This window comes from Callospermophilus lateralis, chromosome 2 (genome assembly GCF_048772815.1).
Source record: "Callospermophilus lateralis isolate mCalLat2 chromosome 2, mCalLat2.hap1, whole genome shotgun sequence".
Classification (NCBI taxonomy): Eukaryota; Metazoa; Chordata; class Mammalia; order Rodentia; family Sciuridae; genus Callospermophilus; species Callospermophilus lateralis.
Window position 1 is genome coordinate 117801497 of NC_135306.1, and position 20593 is coordinate 117822089.

Consider the following 20593-nt stretch of genomic DNA (forward strand, 5'->3'; position numbering starts at 1 on the left):
GAGGGAGAGGCAGAGAGGGGAAATAACCACCTTGTGGCAGGAAAATGGTTATGTCAGCAAGGCACTTGTTTGCTTAGCCTCCCTTGCTGCCTATCTTTATGAGTGTCTCTCCCACTCTTGAGAGTTCTCCCTTCCTAATGTTGATGTAGATCACTACCACCATGGACAAGAATTTATTCATTGGTAGGGAAAGAATTGAGGACCATGCCTCTTTCCTAATCTAACTTTTTTTTTGAAGGATACTTTATTCCATGGGATGGTCATCTACAGACCATTAGAGAAAACTGGGAGGAACAAGATCTGAAGAAATGGATATGCCCCCCTGTGAAAGGCAGGCATAAGGAAAAGTGCAAATAAATGTCCAACAGGCCTAGTAGGGAATGGGAAGGTTGAGTAGTTGATGGAAAATACTGATAGGCAACCCACAGTTAGGCAGTATAGACTAATGTGAGTTAAATATTAGTTCTAATACTTGCTAGAATATATATATATATATATACACACACACACACATATATATATACATATATATATATATACACACACATATATATATACATATATATATACACACATACATACACACACACACTTATATATACACACACACATATATATTTATATATAAAATATGGGAAATATATATACACACACATATATATATACACATATATAAAATATGGGAAATATGGTGCTTATTTCTCTAATTATCTTGTATTTAGGGATGTGCTAAAAATAGACATTTCAGTTTATTTTAGGCTATCCAAAGGGATAGTTTACCTGTTGTCATTTAGCACTGACCACAAATGCTAACCATGACCTCTCTCCATATCTTTTCTTTCCTATACAAGACTTTACTGCTCTCTGTTCTTCCTTCTGGTTTGCCACCACTGTCACCTCCTTGACTTTATGGTGATTTCTGGACAGCCAACACAGAGCTTCATAGCCCAGGATTTCTGCTGTTACAATTGGCTTGATAGTCTGGACACTGATCAGGAAATTGTGGAGCAGGGTGTGATGTTTTAGCAACCAGATGCTCTGTGGATTCTGGTGAGGGCTTGTGAGATGACAGTACGTCAAAGAGAAAAAAAAAAAAAATCTCTTACAGCTGGGAATCAGAGTTACAGAAGGGAGGTTGCATTAGTAGATCCTATTCCTTTTTAAAATATTTGCCACCCTCCCTAAAATTATCTTTATTGACCCAGTTCTTACTCATGCAGTTTGCATTGGTCAACCAAATGAATGAGGATAGTTGGTGTCATTTCTAGGAGGAAGCCTTAAGAGCAGGCATGTGGCAATCTATGTACTGTTTTCATTACATCTGCTAAAATTGCCAGTAGGATCCAAACAGAGACTACTTCCCAGAGCAAAGACAATGGAGAGTAGAGCCACACTACAAATAAATATATATGGAGAGAATGGGAACAGAGGTATAGATAAAATCTGTTGTTACAAACCACTACAATCTTTGGAACATTTTATATCTTGCCTCAACCTAGCTTAACCAAACCGTTATACTGTTATAAGGTAGTAACAGGAATAATACTCAGGGTATGTAAGTATGTACACACATGTGCCCACATGCATGTGTGAGATTAAAAAAATCCATAAGAAAAAAGGCAACAGTAAGAATTCTGATGAATACTGGAGAACAAACTCAAAATTTGATTTGGTACAGCTATATAACAGTAATTCTGATTACAGTCATTTTTGTGAACTGAATACCATTTAAGACTAATTTGTATGCATCATAATAAAATTATGCATAGCATTAAAGTATGCACCTGATTAACTGTTGCAGGCTTTGTTTGATTACAACAATAACCTCTATACCTGTATATTCAATCTTTGTAATTTGTTTTTCATGTAGCAATTTACAATAATCTGTGAAAACATTCCCATTAAAAGGGTCAAATTAGAAAGCATGCTGTTGGATGAGACTATAGAACAGAAGGAAGATGTGCAACGAAGAAGAGAAGAATGAGAATCATTTTGACTCTGGCCAAAACTATATAAATACTTACTTATTGCATTGCATTCCCCCTAGGCTCAGTCATAGAGTTATTATCACTCTACACTCTTCCTAGTTATTCTCATCCAGACTCGTGGCTTTGACCAGCAACTAATTAGTATCTCTCAAAATTACATCTTCACTCTGCAGAGCATCTATGAACTCTGCACACATTTGTCCAACCCCCTATTCATAGATCCACTTTGATGTGTCCAAGATGCCTGACTTAGGCCATTTTATGTCATAAGAACAGAATATATGAGATTGGGTAATTTATAAAAAAGAGATTTATTTGACTCACAGTTCTGGAGGCTGGCAATTTCAACAGCATGGTATCAGCATCTACTTGTCTTGTGATGAGGTTCTCATGGTAAAAGGGTAAACGGGTGTCTGCAGAGGAGAGAAAGGAAGTAAGGCTCAGATGACAGCTAAACCATTACTGCAAGAAATGCATGAATCCATTTATGGGGACTCTGTTCCCATGACTCAACTCAAAAGCCTCTCACTAGGCTCCATCTCCCAACATTGCCACATTGAAGAATTGAAATTCCAACACACGAACTTTACTCAAATCACAGCAGCACTCCAACCTGACATGGACAAGCTCATGTTCCTTGTCTCCTCTATAAGCTGCTTCTTTTTTCTCCTCCTTTCACTTTTTCATGTTTAATTGTTTTTAACTACTATTTATTTTAGCCTATTTTTTCTGTTGATTTCACTACTGATATTATTTTTTTCTATTCCTTTTATTAACATGTGTATGTTAATTTCCTTAGTCCAGTCTATTATCATTCCCAGTTTGAAAGTCTAACTGATCTTTCTGAATCTACTATGTTCCCTCTAATACCCAATTGCTCTTTGAGTGATTGATACTGAAATATAGACCTAATTATTTCCCCTTACTGTTTAAAATCCTCAAGTTATTTCTCTTCGCTCTTACAGTAAGGATCAAAATGTATAAAATGGCATCAATATACTTGTATGGACATCTGTTAATCTACCCTCTGTGTATCATCTCCTCTATCCTCTTACTTTCCAATATATCGCTCTCCAGTCTAGTGGGTTATTTACTGTCTAGTTCCATCTTTTCTTCATAGGAGGATCATGGGACTCAAACTTTCCTATCAGTGGACTCCAGTGATTAGTTCACAATTAAATATTATATCCAAAGTATGAATCAGTGAGAGCACTACTTTGGCAATAAATATGAATCCTAAGAGAAGGAAGATCTCTCATTTTCTTGGATAAAAGCTCTTAGGTTTGCCTCTGTGGTTGCTCTATTTTACAAAGTAGAGAAGGCCAGCCTGAGAATGGAGCTACAAAGGAAGAAGAAGTCAAGAAATGAAGAGACATATGGAGGCTGGTGATATTTGTCTGAGCTGGTCCTGGAGGCTAGTGCCAGATGGTAGGCTTCCCATTCACGTGAGCCAGTATATTCCTCTTTGAGGTAGGATAATATATATTGAGTTAAAATCATAACTAAAAGTTTCCTTCATATCAAGTCATACAGGCTTACCCCCCTTCCATGTGCACATCAAGTTAAATTTCCTCAGAGCTGGGTTACACATTACTTCTTTAGGAGAGTGCTTCCTAAACCTCCAGGCAAGATAAGAGGTCTCCATATTGTCTGCTCATGCTGGATTCCAATTAGAATTATATTTTTATTTAGACATTTATGTCTATGATTATAGGATCCCTCCCTATGTTCCCCGCATGACTTTAAGCTCCATAAGAGCAGAACTAATACCTGTTTTGTCCTCTGTCACATGCTTGATATCTTGCACACTGCTTAACAATGAATATTTGTTGAATGAATGAATGAACACAGTATAAGGATCTGGGCTATGCTAAGTGCCTTTACATACATCATCACATTTAAACCTCATGACAATCTTGTGGTAATGCTCTATAATGTTTACAAAGTGTGGAAACTAAGGCATATGTTAAGAAACACTATAAAAACAAGTATAAAGATATAATCCACAATATGAAATGAGATCTTGTTCCAAATGCAGAGTTCCTTTTCTCATAGCACCTTCTAGAGCCTCTTAAGTCTTTTGCATGCTTCTTTCCCCACAAAATGTTTCTCTTGACTCTGCTTTCTACAGTATTTTATTCTCTTCTATCTTCTACCTACATTGTTAAATCATTATGTTTAACACATTACAAGAATATTTTCAGCTTCACTTGGAACACTTGAAACCAGAAGCATTACCCCATAAGAATTTCAGGATCCAGAAGAAAGACCACTTTTAGAGCAATGACCCTGATATTGGAGACTTGGGGAAAGACCTATCCTTGGGTTCTCCATAGTTTTCTATATTGGTCATTGACTTTCTATATTGGTCTGTTCCTAAAACCATTCTTGAGTGGACAAGAGTAGAGGTGAGAGAACTCAGAGAGAGACTGGAAGGGGTTGGGGAGAGACCAGAGCATGAAAACTGCCATTAAACAGGAATTCCTGAACCTAGTGTTCCCAACACTTCAAAGTTCTTTCCCACTCACAGTTTCTTCAGGGACCAGCTCCGCTAATCTGGTCTTGCATACACTGTGATGATCTGACAAAAATATGCATTAATTGGCAAAAATTCAAACCTAGTGAAATACTGCTAGACAGGTTGGTGGGAATTGATAATCTCTTTGGCTCACAGAACTCAGAACTGTAACAATAAATGTTTAAATAAAATGACCAGGTGTTCACAATAAAAAAAGTGTTCACATAAGAAAAAAAAAAGGTAGAGAATTCTGGAGATTTTTGGATGTGCCAAAGATATATACAGAAGGCTATTCAAGGAAATCAGCCTTCAAATTCTTAGTTACAGATCAGTGACAAGATGAATAGCTATCATCAAGGGTAAACCAATGCACTGCTCCATTCACTGAGACTCTCTTGTAATAAAGAAAATGTCAGCTAAATCACAATGTGCACAACGACATTCTTGATGATAGTATGGGCTTCTTATCTTGTCCTAAATGGGTTACACAGTTTGCTGACCAGCACTGCTTTCCAATTCCATGTGAGCAGACATGGCTTTGAAAACTGGTTTGCAATGTAAGCTGTATATTAGAAGTACCTGGGGGATCTTCACAATCTACCAATGTGTGAGTGACTTACCCAGAGCTTCTGACTTAATGAGTCTTTGGAAGATGTCTAATGTGCTTTAGCACTTTTCCAGGTGATTCTTGTGTACTGTCAAGGTCAAGAACCACTGGTTTCAGTTGTAAAAGAAACAGAAGATGTGGATTTCTGATACAACTTTTGGCAAAGCACTGAAACTTAAATAAAGCTGACATAGGATTGCAATGTCTTTTAAAGTCTTCTCTTGTCTCTTTTATTAGCCATTAGGAAATAGAACCAGACCTAGTTACTAAGAGATTGGTGACATGTGTCAGAGGAAGAAACACTTACGGTCTATTTGAAACCTTAAGCTTTAATAAATCTGAATTTAACAAGAGCATTGCTGGATGGGATTTTACTCCCAACGCACAGGAATAATGACGAAGAGCCGGCAGCTGAAGTACACAAAAATATAAAGGCCCTGTTTTCCCCTTCTTCCTTCTTCCCCAGAGTTTACGGGGAGGATGGCATTATCATTGACATCTAATGAGGGAAAAGTGAAGAATTGGGAGATAAGGGCTATAAATATGGAGGTAGAGAGAACAAACCGAACCTGTCATCTATTTAAAATGCCTCCTTCAGAGATGAGCCTGAAAAATACGTAGTTCAGAGCTAATGAATGGATGAAGCAGACCTCCAATTGTTTGGGCTATCCATCACTCCAGCCATAGAAGCTCACAAAACACCAACCATTATTTATCATCCACTTAATGAGGATGAAATTCAAAAAACTTAGACATACTTGTCATGCAACTGTAATGGATGTGGACCCTTTGCTTAATATGATTAGCCCCCTAGATCCTGCATTCTAGAAAACCTCATTTTGGAGGCCAAACTGATCTCCTTTGCAGTCACTGCCAGACTTTCCAGAAGGAACTGTCATCACATTTCTGTCCTTTGCATACTCATCTGCAGGCTCAATAAGAGTATTTATATACATAAAGCTTATTAAAATAGGAAGCATGACAGAAAGGGAAATATGTGTTCTTTAGACACTTGTTTTTCAACTTGCCAGTAGGAACTTAGGTAATTTAACTCACTTTGGTGAACTTTGGTTTCTCTATATGGTAAGTATATAATAATCTATATCTCTTTAGGGTTTCTGTAAGATTAAATGGAAGCTTATTCTGTTATCAGCAAGCTTAATTTAGTAGGATGCAATAGAAAGCAATTTTGTATTTTCTCAATATTGCCTTTTACATCTGGTCTGCCAAAATTCCCTCTCCTGTCCCTCAGTAATAATTTAGGTCAGTTTTATAGCTATTCTTACCAATTCTTGGCATTGAAAAAACAGTTACATCTTAAGAAGTTCAATCTTACATAAAAATTTCAATTTCCCATGCAATTTGTTCTCCTTCCAGATGAGAGCTGACCAGTTTTTAGAAATCTGTCCTGTCACCTCCCCTATTGCTCTGTGGTGTCTGAATTTTTCAGGATTCTGATAGGAAAAAGAAGAAATGAAGGGAAATGCCTTATGGAGTTCTGTGTTTAACTAAGTGGCAGATGTTCAAGTCCTGGTGCTTCTTCTTGTGGGGTGCTTTTGTGGTCTCTTCAGGGGACCAAAGTAAGCACAACAAAACAGGTAAATGAATGGCATATGCAACCCCCTAAATACCTTCTGCCTGGACTTAAAGGCATGTGATGACATGTAGGAAGAATATTTGTCTTCTCTTTACAGAAAAATTTCTTGTGAAATAGTTCAGATATACAAATGTACATTTGCCTTCTCTTTGCTCCCTTCTCTATAACATAAATAATGGTTTATGCTTCTCTATCATTTTTAAAGTTATGGTAAAATATACATAACAGAAATTTCCCATTTTAACCAGTTTAGGAATAAAGTAGTGATAAGTACATTCAAAGTGTTGTGCAACTGTTACCACCATTCATTTCTGGAATTTTCTCATATTCCAGAACTGAAATTCTGTACTTGTTGAACACTGTCTTACCTCTTACTTATTTACTGACAAAGAGCAGTGGAGTGAAGCAAAGGGGTGGCCATAGAGCCCAATGCATCACTTAGAGAAAAGTCTGAGGGAGGGAGGCTCATAGCCCATATCTCTGTTCTCTAACAAGTACTGCTTTATTTTTTGTCTCTGAATTTGCTTACTACCTGATGTAAATGAAATGATACAGTCTACATCCTTCTGTGTCTGGATTATTTCATTTAGCATAAAGTTTATCCATATTGTAGCATATATCAGAATTTCCTCCTATTTTTAACTGTATATACCATATCATATTTATCCATTTACTGTTGATGGATAACTGGACTGCTTCCATATTTTGACTGTTGTAAATAATGCTACTATGAACATGGACTTTTATACCACATTTTATTTATTCATTCACCTATCAATGTACATTTGTGATTCACCTTTCTTGTCTCTTAAATACCATTTTAGATAAAAGTCCATTCCATAGGTACCCATCAATTGCTGGAGACATTTTGTCAATGTGAGATTCCTCTTTCTGTGGCCCTCTCTTTCTCCATTTTTCTATGTGGTAGACAAGCATTGGGTAGAAGTCTGAGCCATATTATCTGGGAAGCCATGGTCCTCAGGGAAAAGCCCTTATAGACTATTTTCTTCTCGGCTAATATGTCCTCCCCTCCACACTCCAGCTAACAAACAGGTGCACAGACATTGAGAGTAGGTCCTGTTAGCAGGATGGGCCATAGATACCAGCTGCAACTTCATCTTGAGGTGTGGTCTCTCTTCTCTCTCTCTCTCTCTTTCTCATTCTCTATCTATCTCTATCTCTATCTCTATCTCTATCTCTATCTCTATCTCTATCTCTATCTCTATCTCTATCTCTATCTCCCTCTTCCAAAATGTTCTGTTGTTAGAGGCACTTACCAGTGTTGCTCAGGACCATTTAGTCAGCACCTCTCAAGATTAAAAGGACCATCCCCTCAGAGCTAGACTTCTCAAATTCAAACCATTCTTATTCTCTACACTGGTTCTCATCTAAACCCTGGGTTACTTAAGTTGACTCGGGCCTCCAAAGCCACTGGAAATAGTGCATCTACTCAGGCTTTTATAGTGAAAAATAATCATGGTTCTCAGAGAATGGTGTATGAAACCACAGAGCAAATGTCAACAGACTTGAGTGCACAGTCAACTTTCAAAAGCCATAATTTTCCTCTCACTTTTGAGACAGTTATGCCTCTGAGGTTCTTACTTTACCTAGAAAAGCGAACATATACAACATAATTCATGTCCAAGTGACTGGACATATTCGATCCTAAAAAGTGTGTAGAGATTCTATTTTCTGTTGGCTTCATTTCAGACTTTAACTGCTTATTTCAACTTTCGTCAGTTTATGTGGATTCAACTTGCCCTCATCAATGGTTTAGTAATTTAAATTTTTTTTATTTATTTACTTGGTTTTTTTTAATCCCTGGGAAGGATGTATCAAAACAAAGATTGATTTGGTACTTTGGAAACTGTACTGGTGGGTCCCTGGGCTATGAGCCTCCCTCCCTCAGACTTTTCTCTAAGTGATGCATTGAGCTCCATGGACACCCCTTGGCTTCACTCCACTGCTGTTTGCCAGTAAATAAACAGCCCTCACTGAATTCCCCATTTCTCCCAGCCTGTAGCACTCTCCCTTATTGGTCTATTGTATCTATTAAGGCAGGAGTGAGAAAGAGCCACTTGTCAATAATAATGACAATAGTACCATCTATTGAGCCTTTGTGCAAGATATTTTTATGTGAATAACTATAAGTGTTACCTGCAAGATGTGATTTCTCTTATCTCTATAGATGAAGAAACTGAGCCTTTAAAAAGAGGTTATTAGGTTTGCCTAAAATCACAGAGCTAGAAAGCAATGGGGAAGTGTTTGAAACTTGGATATTCTAACTTTTAAAAAAATATAGGTACAACATTAAGTGTAATTGGCAAGGACTGGCCCTTTTGAAAAATATCTTAGAACTCTCACTAATAAGCCCAAGGAGGAATAAAGGCTAGTCTCCATGTCAGTATGTCCTGGGAATTTGGTGTATTCTCTGCCTCCCATTATGTACTCAGGCAGGCTGTCCTTGAGACATGCCTGTAGGCACTATGTGCTGAGACCCAAGAGCCCCACTACTGTGTCACACACACACCACGGTGGCCAGCCCACCACCCTGTGTTTCATTACGTGTAGGTCCCCAGATGCATCTGTTGCTATTTTGTAAGCCTTATTCCATCAGTCAATCCAATGGAAATTTAGACGTTGCCCTGTCAAAAAATAATTGATCACAAAAAAGAATTAAATTCAACGTGTGACTTCCAGCTCTAACAATAGCAAGGTTAGGAAGGAAAAAAAAAACATTCTGTTTGGAAACACACTTGAATACCTGTCGAAATAAAAAATGACTTACATTCATACCATGTGGGAGTTATATGAACCAACTAGAGAATAAAATGTGATTCATCGTAGATGCATGTGGCATGTGCCAGGGAGCACTTTTTTTTTTTTGACAAATTATAACCACATGTAATTATAGGGTACCTTACCTGGGCTTTAGAAAGTCTCTGACAAACTTCCCAATCAGTACCAGTAGCTATATTTTCTCTGTTTTTCCTGCCCTTTCTGGTGGCAAATACCTCCTTAAAACTCTATCCTCCAATTGGTTTCTGTGGAATTGCAATATTCTGAGGTCTTCTTCATCATGACTTCTTTGTCATTATATCCTTTACAGGATGATCTTCTTCCACATTCTGTCTCAAGCTCCCAGGGCTTCTCTGAACACATTCCACAGCACAGAGAATACCTGCCTGTAGCTCCCTTAGGCCTGTGCTCTGAGAGTCAGACCAATGGCTCCAGGCCCCTATGCCTGACCTTCACCTGCTCTGAAGTTGCTTTGTGACCCTTCCCTCTGTCTGGCTGGATATTTGTTATTCTGAGGGCCCTTCTTGATCCTGAGGGCTGAGTTGGCCAACATCAGTCATCCTGTGCCTTTCCTTAGGGTACCATCCTCTTCCTGGGACCCTGAACTTCATCCCAGAGTCTACCTAATTGGCTTCTTCCACTTTGTACCTTTGCTTAGCTCCAGGGTCTATCTCCCAGCCATGCTTGAGAGGGGATATTCTCTACTAGATGATAAACTTAAGTTTGATATTGTGGTCCCCGTAATACCCAGCATACTGTCTTTGAAATATATATATTTTTTGGCAAGTTATAACCACATGTAATTACAGAGTACAGAGTGATGTTATGTTACATGTACACAGTGTGGAATGACTGAATCAGCTAATTAATATTTCCAACCACCTTAAATATAATTATTCCTCCTGTCTCATTACAATTTTGTACCCTTTGACCAACATCTCCTCATGCCTCTCACTTCCCAGCCTCTGGTAGCAGCCATCCTATTCTCTGCTTTTATCAGTGCATAAGTGGACTTTCCACAAAGAGATCAATTTAATCGGACAAACATTCAGCAAATTGAATTGAAGCTGATATTTAGTACATCAACATAACACTAGGTTAGAGGTATAGAGGATTCTAGAAGGAAAGAGAAAAGAGAGGGAAATGTAAATTTACTATATTTATAAGAAATTGTCACTTAACCATCAGTGGGAGTTTGTTTGTGTAGTATGGAAAACTTTTTGGATCTGTTTACCACTGAGAGTGTGAGGATTAAGGGAGATAAAATATGTCACAGTCCCTTGAAATGGTATAATTCTTTCCTCATTCAAACAATTTGTCTCTAAATGTAAACTAAGTACTATTATATGATTAGGTCATTAACTGTTAAAGAGTCTTTCAGTAATAGTGACCCCTTTCTCTTCCTTTGAAGGGGACTTTGGGGTAAGTCAGGGGTTGACATCTTAATGCCACACAGAGTAACAATTATAATCTACCACTTTGTGTTGTCATCATTTTCTTGGGTGTCATCATTTTCCCATCCTTATCCACATGGATCAACGAGGACAGGACACTGATTTATTTCCTGTTTTCATACAGCCCCAACCGGAGCTGCACCAATCCAGGTTAATAATTTGGCAACCTTTCAAAGTGATACTTCCTAAACATTTAATGGAGGTGAGGAGAAATTGATTTTCTATTAACATTTATTTTATCATGAAACATTCATTTACTAAATCATTCTCACTGGCAAAGGCAGGGTCAATGTTGTGAAATCAATTCAACAAAAGCACATTTCTATATTTCTGTTCTCTTTTCAGCTCTCCTTTGTGTTTTCTGATGCAGAAGTACCTTCCTTGGAAATGTATTAAAGGATTTGAAATATATATTAAAAACTAACACTGTGTTTTCGTTAAAATGATCCAATGTCAGGCATAATGGCATTTTTCAATTTTTACTGATTTTGAGGGTTGACCTCAGGCAACTGTCCGTGGGCTGGTTTGGAGTTGTAGCTATTCTATACAATTTGCAAAAATACTCAACAGAGACACATAAGCTCTAGTGAGGAATATACTTTATAAAAACTGTTCAATGACACTGAATAGATTAGCAACGATTTATATTTGCCTGCTTATGTGGGATGCCATGTGTGGAAGCCTGATTTAACTGGCCCTATATTTTCCATATATTCCAATGATGTTTTAGTGTCCATGGTAGGTTGGCACCCTTACTGGCCCGTGTCTTGAATTCTGCTGTAATTTGGGATTAACTTCTACATGAATTTTTCCTTCTGGCCTGGTCTTTTTTTCTTTCTCTTGATGCCTTGTCTTTTCCTCTCCATAATTCATAAAGCCTCCCTTAACCTTTTAGCAATTTTAACAATTCTGTCATAAGGCAACCTAGACATATTCTTCTATAGAAAACTTCTTTTAAGATTTCTTCCTGGTTCCTGATTAAAATTGCCAACGCCCATACCTCACAATAACTTCTAAATCATGAGATCTGTTCCTTGTTGGACTGGGTGAAAAGATCATGGCTACCTAATTCAGCAGCAGCCATAGGTAGGTTGGCTGAATGAGCATGATTCTCTCTCAGGAGAGTATAGCATTGAGTCAGTTTGAGATGAGCCAGTTAGATGGTGGCAGGCATTCATAAAAGACGAGAAAGAGTCAGTACTGGCTTTCTGAGTTGGGTCACGTGCAAATAGGCAAAGCCAATCCAAGAGAGGAGAAGAACTGGAGAGAAAGAGAGGAGAGAAACCCTGCGATTCCTAAGAACATGACTTCTCTGATTTTTAATTTGTCTGTTCTTGTCCATCCCAGGTATACTGTATTCTTAGATATTCTGAGAACTGTCTTAGATGGTTCTGAGAACTGTCAACCTTAAAATAGCTTATAGCTCTTCTTTTCACTTATGCTATCTTGAGGCAATTTCTGTTCCTTTCAACAAAATAGTCTTTCACTAAAGTCCCTTTTTAATTTCTTCCACCCTGGCTGACTGCTTGAGTGACTTCTAGGGATAAGCCTTTCTTTTCCTCCTCATCTGCTCTGTCAGTGACAGCTTGGCTCCCTAGGAACAGTATTGGTAGGTGGGGGTCACCCGTCAACAGGTTACCCCCAAAGCCTCAATAGCTTAACCCAGCAAAAGTATATCTCTCACTCATCTAAAATCCGATAAGACTCTTCTCTCCTCCATCTACTAGCTATGTCATTTGGATTTTTTTAAAAATCAAGATTGCCAAGGAAGGAAAAGAGAGATGATGAAGGCAGCGTGACACTTAATTGCATTGGGTCAGAACTGACATATCTCACTGTCATTTCTAATCACAGCCTATCAACCAGACCTCAACAATGTGGTTTCACTTTAATCACACAGACGTCTGGGGAATGTAAATTAAAGGGATAACATTGAGCACAGGTGAGTAACAGTGGTTTATGCTTCACTCCTGTTTGCTTATTGGGCCCATTGGCGTGGTTGGATACTTAGAAAATTGGCTGTGAAGGATATTAGAGGGAGAGCCCATTCTCTGGGTGACTTCAGAGAACTTAGACAGTGTAGCTGTTCAAGGGGACACACAAGGAAGGCAGTAATGCCCAGTAGGTAAGACCATGAACTTTCAGGGAGCAGGATCTGATCAAATGTCTTTACCAGACCCAGGGAAGGTAGATGGCCACATTTGTTGGTATGCTTTCTCCATTACCCTGGAATTGCCAATTTCCCAGTCACATTTTTTTAAAACAAAATCATAACAAATTTAGTTTCTTAATTGGTTTTTATTTGCCATTCTAGAATAGGCAGGACTCCAGACTGAAAATGGTTCAGAATGCTCTGCCCCACCACATGGGCAAGTGACATTTATAGACTGGGAAAAGGGAAGGGCATACAGAAAGTAGAAGTGAGGTACAGAGAGAGTTCCATTGGTTAACGCTTGGCATTTACCTTATTTAAACCTGGTTTGAACAGATAATTGGCTGCCTGTGTTTGGCTAATGCTCAGTTGTTGTGACTGGCTGAGACCCCACTACTTGGTTCAAGAGTAGGTTATCATTTGCTTACACATCAAGTTAGTTTACAGTTCAGTATGTGTGGAGAGATGTTTTGACTATACTTAAGATATGCAGATATATTTTAATTCCATTTAATATGCTTTATAAACCTTGGGTAGTAAAGGAGTGTCTATGAAGGTACATGGCTTTTAAAAACAGGTTTAACAGAACTTACTCTTTGAAATGATTGCTAATTAGAAGGGCAGTATAACGACCAGTGATGAGTGTAGGCTGTTGTCCCTGGATTGAAATCCTAGCTCTGCTATTTGCTAGCTATATGACTTTAGGCATGTTAATTATCCTCTGTGTGCCTCAGTTTTCTCTTCTGTAAAATGATACTACTAATAATAGTACCTGATTCATAGATTTGGAGTGAGGATTAAATGGGTTAATATATGCAAAATGCTTAGAGTAATTCCTGACACATGCCACGTGTTACACATGATTGTTATTAAAGCAGGTATAATAAAAGACTGTACAATTATACCATTTCAAGCACATTTTCAAAGCCAAGTTATGATCATGTAAGACAAGCACCTCTCAACTCCTGAGTTGCTAAACTGAAAGAGTCATTCATCCATTCAACAACTATCCTCCCTACACCTAATTAGGCTCTAGTCTCACTGAACTCCTTTCCTTTCCATCAATGAGCTGACATTTGCTGCTCTGCCCCTCTCTCTGCATCTGTGCCTGCAAATGCTGTCTTTTCTTCCATTGCTTTGGAAGGAGGTTTGCTTGTGTCTTGAGTCTGCTTATCTCTTTTCACATCCTAGACCTCATCTCCTTTCAATTCTCAAGAACTTTGCTTTTTCAATTATACCCTCTCAGACCATCAATTTCCCTTGACAACTTCCCCTAAATACCTTCCTATCAGCAAGAAAATATTTTGTGATAGTTTCTGTCTTAAAAAAACAAAACAACAACCCTTTTTCCCCTAGAAAAAGCAATCCCCCTTTAGACATTACTTCATTTCTCAACTCTTTGTCATTGCACAAATTCTCACCAAATTGTTCCCATTTTCCCATTCACTGTGTCTCCTACCTTTCCTCCCATATTTTCAATTTAGTAAAATTTTTTTCTCCATCACACAATTGCAAAGGTCACCAAAGATCTCCATGTTGGTAAATCCAATGGTCAGTTCTCATGTGATCCAAATAAAGAATTCTCTCCTTTCAGAAGTACTTTCTTCGCTTGGTTTCTGGGGCACCACATCTTTTGGTTTTCATGCTCTATCACTGGCCACTCCTTTTCAGGTGTCTTTGTGGAAACCTTCTCTGCCTCCCAGTGTCTAGGTGTGGTAGGAGTAGGCTAGGGCTGAGTCCTCAGATACCTTCCTTACCTGCTCTTACTTCTCAGGTGACAATGTCCAGGCCCATTTCTCTAAATACTCTCTTTTACTCTGATGGCTTTCAAATGTGTACTTCTAGTCTTGACTGTTCTCCAGAATTCTATATCTGTATATCCTAAAAAAGTAGTTGAACTCTGGATGTCCAACCAGCATTTCTAACACCATGTAGCTAAAACTGAATTAACTTGTGATTTTTAGTACTCTTCCCATTTTCCCAATTTTGTTTCTCCTTCAATGTTTATCTCAGTAAAGCAATATCACCATTCACTTGGTTATTTAAATTAAAAACAATAATACTGTTATCAATGTCCTTGATGTTATCTGTCAGTTTTTCTATTACCCTCAAGATGGAGAATGAAATAATCATTAAAACACACCTTCTATCTTACTTTCAATTTAGCAATAAATCCTGCCATTTTCACCTTTAAAAACAAACAAGCAAACAAACAAGAAAAACCTGAACCTGACCTCCTGATGCCTTTATCCAAGCCATAATCATCTATTTTGTGATACTGTGATCAATTCAGAGTTGTCTTGTTTTTTTTTACATGTTCCACATCCTACATTCTTTTTTTTGCATAGAATTCAAGACTTTTTTTAAAAAGAGAGAGAGAGAGAGAGAGAGAGAGAGAGAGAGAGTTTTTTAATATTTATTTTTTAGTTTTCGGTGGACACAACATCTTTATTTTATTTTTATGTGGTGCTGAGGATCAAACCCAGCGCCCCACGCATGCCAGGCGAGCACGCTACCGCTTGAGCCACATCCCCAGCCCTCAAGACTATCTTTTAAAAAACTTTTTTTACCAGTGTCCACAGGACCCTGCATATTCCATATCCGGGTTACCCTTTCCACTTCCGAGTCAGTCACATTGGTCTTCCCACTGTTTCTTTAACATGCCAAGCATGCTGCTATCTCAGAACAGTACTTTCTGTTCCCTCATTCTGGAACACTCTTCACCCAGAATATTTTAATGTGGTAGTTCTGTGCATTTCATTTCCATTAATTATATAGCCAATTCACATGTCTTACCCCCTCACTTGATTCAAATGTGTTTTCTTTCAAATGTCACCTTCTCAGAGCTGCCTTCCACAATGATTTTATCTAAAATATCTGTCCCCATCGTCTCTTTCCCCTATTCTGCTTTATTTTTTATCATAGCACTTATCCAATATTTATGTATTATTTGTGTCCCCCACATGCTCTTAGTTACTATCCATATGGGTACAGAGTTTGTCTGCTTTATCCATCGCTGCAAGAATAATTTGTATGGTGTCATCTCTCCCTAGGACCTTTCCTTCCTCCCATTCTTCTTCTGTAGAAGTCCTCCTTCTTGTTCTTAAAACCGCCATTTATATTTCAGCTCCTTTGGAAAACTGTCTCTAGGACAGGGCTTGGCACTGTTTCTATGGGCTCATTAAACACCCTTTACAGTCCTTACCATGACACTACATGGCATAGCAGTTTTCTGTCTGTTCAGCTAGGCAGCCATTGAGCCATGTTTTTGGTGCTTGGCTGCACTTGCTCTTGAGTCATTCCCCAGGGAGAGAGGTGCTCCATCTTTTTGCTGCTGGAAGGAGATGTTGTCCTCCCCCTCCCATGGGTAGAAAAGCTGCCTCCACATCTTCCTTCTGCTGTGGCTACAGAGCACCTATACAGATGCCTCCTACCAGGGCTCAGCCTTGCAAACCCTTAGAAAGCAGGGCTTCTGCCACACTGAAGCAGCTGGCATGGAAACAGCAACCCAGGCTGTGCCTGCATAACAGCCCTGCAGCTACCTTAACAACTTGGATTAGAATAGAAGGAAACTCCAGTCGTTTTTTAGTCTGTCAGTTTTTCTATTATCCTCAAGACTGAGCATGAAACATTCATTATAGCATGTCCTTATTGATTCAACTGATGAAAATATATTGGTATTAATAACAGAAAACTCTAAGGCACTGGAGATAATAAAAAAAATTGACTGCAAACATAACATGTCTAAGAATATTTTTATGCAGTAGCTCCATGCATTTCATTGCCATTAATTACTTAGCCAGCAAGTAAGTGATTTGCATATTGCATCACCAAGCTATATCACCATTTTTATTTGGTACTTGTATGATTATTCAGAGAAAATAGTTTTGTTGTTACCAATAAGAGTTTAATTTGAACCCAAATGGAAATATCTGAAATTTGAAATTACTAAGTCACTGCTAATAGGCATAGAGCTGAGGCTCAAATATGTTATGAAAAAAAATAGTTATTTGGGTTGTTTTTTCATGTTGGATTCTTTTAGAGAATTTCAAAATGGAAACTTCTTCATTTTTGTGGATTGTCTAGCATAGTTTCTAGTCTTTTGACATATTATTTTGATAAGGCAGAGAGAAAGAGAACTTTTCTTATGGATTTTACTCTGTGCCCACATCTTTATCTTGAGAAACATTTTTTGCTCAATTATTTCCTTTGTTTCTTTTATTTAATAAGAGGTCATTGTCCACTTCTAGCAAGGCTGATCTCACCAAGAAATGTGATGCCAAAGTATAATATTTTGTAATGTGTGGCACAAAAAAAATTATAAAATTGTGGAAACTTTTAACAGAAAAAAATTTAAATTCTACTAACCTCCAATCAACTGCATACTATGTTCTGTTTTTAATTTTGTGACTACATAATCAAGACCTACAAATTTAAAATATCTTACATTTTTAAAATAAATTATTCTTTTGTCATTTTTCACAAGTATTTCGTTTCTATATGTTTTCTAATAGCTGCATAATATTTCATATAGTTCTATAATTATCACTTCCATTTTCACCTTGTAACTAATACTGCAATGGAAATATCCATGGTCATTTGTCTTTCATGTATTTTAATTTTTTTTAGAATATTACTATGAATAATTTTACTGGGTCAAATTATCTGAGCTTTTTTAATCTCATGAAATACATTGCAAAATTATCTTTTAAGAGGGTAGAACACATGTAAATTGTTCCTATCATTGTGTCAGAAAATAGTTTTGAAATATTTTGACCAGGACTAAGGAATTTTACTTAAAGTATTTGTTTATATTTCATGTGAAAAACAATTGTTTTTAATAGTTTTAGAATATTTTCTCAAATGTTTACTTAGTAATTGTGCTTACTTTCATGAATTGTCTCTTTTGTTTTTTTGCCCTTTGGTCTAGGTACTTTTGTCAATTTCTATGAACCTTCACATTTCTAGCAAATATTTTCAGTCTTTGTTTTCTTTTATCTTTCTTTTATGTTATTCTTTGTTGCACTAGGACTTTAAATGTTTATGTAATTTTCTTTATTTGTTTATTTTAATTAGGTATATATGACAGCAGAATGCCTTTTGATTCATTGAACACAATTGCAGAACAACTTTACATTTCTATGGTTGTACAAGATGTAGCATTGTATCATATATGCAGTCATACAGGTACCTAGGGTAATGACGTCCATCTCATTCCACCATCTTTCCTTCCCCATTCCCCACCACACCTCTTCCTCTCCTTTGCCCCATCAAAGTTCCTCCATTTTTCCCATGTTCCCCCCATTATTGATCAGCATCCTCATATCTGAGAGAACATTAGGTCTTTGGTTTTTAGGGATGGGTTTACTTCACTTAGCATGATATTCTCTGACTCCATCCATTTACCTGCAAATACCATAATTTTATTCTCTTTTAATGCTAAGTAATATTCCATTGTGTATATATACCTCAGTTTCTTTATCCATTCATCTATTGAAGGGCATCTAAGTTGCTTCCACAGTTTAGCTATTGTTAATTGAGCTGTATAAACATTGATGTGGTTGTATTACTACAGTATGCTGATTTTAAGTCCTTTTGATATAGACTGTAGGACCAAATCTTTATCATATCAGATTAGGCCCTGACTTCCTTAACAAGACTCCTAAAGCCCATGAAATAAAAATCAAGAAATAATAAATAGGATGGACTCAAACTAAAAAGCTTCTTCTCAGCAAAAGAAACAATCAGTGGGGTGAAGAGAGAGCCTACACTTTTGGAGCAAATTTTTGTCACACAAGTGTCAGAGCCCTAATCTCTAGGATATATAAGGAACTCAAAAAACTTAACATCAATAAAAAAAATAACCTAATCGATAAATGGGTTAAGGAGCTGAACAGAGACCTCTCGGAAGATATATCTTAAATCAACAAATATATGAAAAATGTTCAACATCTCTAGCAATTAGAGAAATGCAAATCAAAACTACTCTAAGATTTCATCTCACACCAGTCAGAATGGCAGTTATCAAGGCCCCAACTTCGTTAATAAGATTCCTGTGACACAAGAATTAAAATCAAAAATCAATAAATAGGATGGACTCAAACTAAAAAGTTTATTCTCAGCAAAGGAAACAATCTGTGAGGTGAATAGAGAGCCTACATCTTAGGAGTAAATCTTTACCCCTCACACATCAGATAGAGCACTAATCTCTAGGGTATATAAAGAACTCAGAAAGCTAAACACTAAAAATAAATAATAACTCAATCAATAAATGGGCCAAGGACCTAAAGAGACACTTCTCAGATTGATGTACAATCAATCAACAAACACATGAAAAAATTTTCATCATCACTAACAATTAGAGAAATGCAAATCAAAATCACTATAAGATTTCATCTCACTCCTGTCAAAAAGGCAGCTATTATGCATAAGTAAGTGTTGGCTAGGATGTGGGGGAAAAGGTACACGCATCTAGGTTGCTTCCACAGTTTAGCTATTGTTAATTGAGCTGGTGGGACTGCAAATTGGTGCAACCAATATGAAAAGCAGTATGGAGATTTCTTGGAAAATTGGGAATGGAACCACCATTTGACCTAGCTGTCTCTCTCCTTAGTCTATACCCAAAGGACTTCAAGATAGCATACTATGGGAACACAGCCACATCAATGTTTATAGCAGCACAATTCATAATAACTAAACTGGGGAACCAACCTAGATGCCCTTCAGTAGATGAATGGATAAAAAAATATGGCATATAAACACAATGGAATATTACTCATCAATAAAAGACAATAAAATCATGGCATTTGCAGGTAAATGGATGGAGTTAGAGAAGATAATTCTAAGTGAAGTCAGCCAATCCCCCTCCCCCCCAAAAAAAACCAAATGCTGAATGTTTTTTTTTGATATAAGGAGGCTGATTCATAGTGGGATAGGGAGAGGGAGCATGGGAAGAATAGATGAACTCTAGATAGGGCAAAGGGATTGGAGGGGAAGGGAGGGGGTTGATCAATGATGGTGAAATGTGATAATCATTATTATCCAAAGTACAGGAATGAAGACCCTAATTGGTATGAATATACTATGTATACAACCAGAGATATAAAAAATTGTGCTCTCTCTATATAATAAGAATTGTAATACATTCTGCCGTCATATAGTAAAAAAAAAAAAAAAAGAATACATACAACAATAAATGTTGGCAAGGATGTAGGGGAAAAGGCACACTCATACATTGCTGGTGGGACTGCAAATTGGTGCAATCAATCTGGAAAGCAGTATGGAGATTTCTTAGAAAATTTGGAATGGAACCACCATTTGACCTAGCTATTCTACTCCTCGGATTATACCCAAAGGATTTAAAAACAGCATATTACAGTGATGCAGCCACATCAATGTTTATGGCAGCTCAATTCATAATAGCTAAACTGTGGAAGCAACCTAGAGGCCCTATAGTAGATGAATGGTAATTAAGTTTT